Source organism: Eurosta solidaginis, chromosome 3, assembly GCF_040869045.1.
Source record: "Eurosta solidaginis isolate ZX-2024a chromosome 3, ASM4086904v1, whole genome shotgun sequence".
Classification (NCBI taxonomy): domain Eukaryota; kingdom Metazoa; phylum Arthropoda; class Insecta; order Diptera; family Tephritidae; genus Eurosta; species Eurosta solidaginis.
In genome coordinates, this window is record NC_090321.1 from 160,509,846 (window position 1) to 160,511,375 (window position 1,530).

Below are 1,530 nucleotides of genomic sequence, written 5' to 3' on the forward strand. Positions count from 1 at the left end.
CCTTATACATATATATGACCGTCCTAAAAAGATTCTTTTCCGACAAACGCAGCAAACCCATTTCTCAGTACTGGGGTCAGGAGAAGGACCCGGATTGGGGTCGATACCTTTTCGGAAGAGGAGAGTATGGCGCAGACCCGCTGCAAGGATCTGCTGGGAGGTTGACAATTTGTGGGAGGGACGCAATAAATTAAACACTGAGTCCGCCTGCTCATTACCCTCTACTCCCCTGTGGCCTAGGACCCAGGGCAACAGTACTACGTTGTGTGCTCCTAATTGATTTAGCTCTTCTACGCACTGAAGGACCAGTGCTGAATTTATTTCGAACGCCGCAAATGCCTTTAGTGGGGCCTGACTGAGTATGGCAATTGTTTCATTGGGGTATCAGCGCTGAAGGTTTAGCTTAGCGCACTAACTTATGGCGAATACTTCCGCTCGGATGTGCTTTTAGAGTTACTGCTATTTTGGTTCTGGGTCCGAAAACTCTGGCTCCAATCCCCTCTGGCGTCTTCGAGCCATCTATGTACCATACGATCTTGAGCAGACTAGTAATACATTGCACCCGCCCATACCTACACAGCCGTACCAATAGACTGAGCAGCCCATTACATTTTGGCACAACCGGAGCACTGCTGGACATCCAATCTATATGAAAGCTATGCATTCAAAAGTTTTTGTACCAGTGGCTGGTGCACACCGAACTGGACCAATGTATGATATATTGAAGCTTGCACAAATACCAAGCTATGTTTATGTGAATAATGTTACTGCTTATGTCCATTTGCACGGTTGAGCACATACAGTACCTACGTTTATACAAGGTGGAACACCACACTATCTACATGGCGATGTAGCCACCGATCACGTTGTTGTAAGAGATTAATTAAAATATGTTATTCATAAACACTGATTCTTATATTTTCATTATCATTAAACTGTAGACTGTAGACTCATGACGGGTATTCTTACTGGACACTGCCTTCTGGCGTCACATGCCTTTAAATTAGGCTTGGTCAGTGATAGCAGATGTAGGAAGTGCGGGTTGGAGGAGGAAACGATCGATTACGTTCTGTGCTCGAAAAAAGATTCTTCTCCGGCAGATGCAGGAAAACCATTTCTCAGGACCGGGGTCAGGAGACGGACCAGGATTGGATTCGGTGCCTTCCCGGAGTAAGAGAATATGGAGCAGTCCTGCTGCAAGGAGCTGCTGGGATGATGACAATTTGTGGGAGGGACGAAACAAATTAGATAGGGTCACACTGAAATGACAGTCCTTGGTCGGGAAAAATCCCGAGTCGCTCCGGTACATAGAACCGACTGCCTTGGGAAGCGAGGAAAGTTCTATCGTGTCTTGTGTTATTGGGTGAGCGGCCAGGCAGCAGCGTGCAACAAATGCACCATTCAGGAGGATACCCTTGCTGAGCCCAGAAAATATGGGAAAGTTGGATGTACTGGTCGGATGCAGCAAACGAGTATATTCTGTAATAGAATATGATCAACTTAGAGATAACCAAACGTTTATTTTCCTGT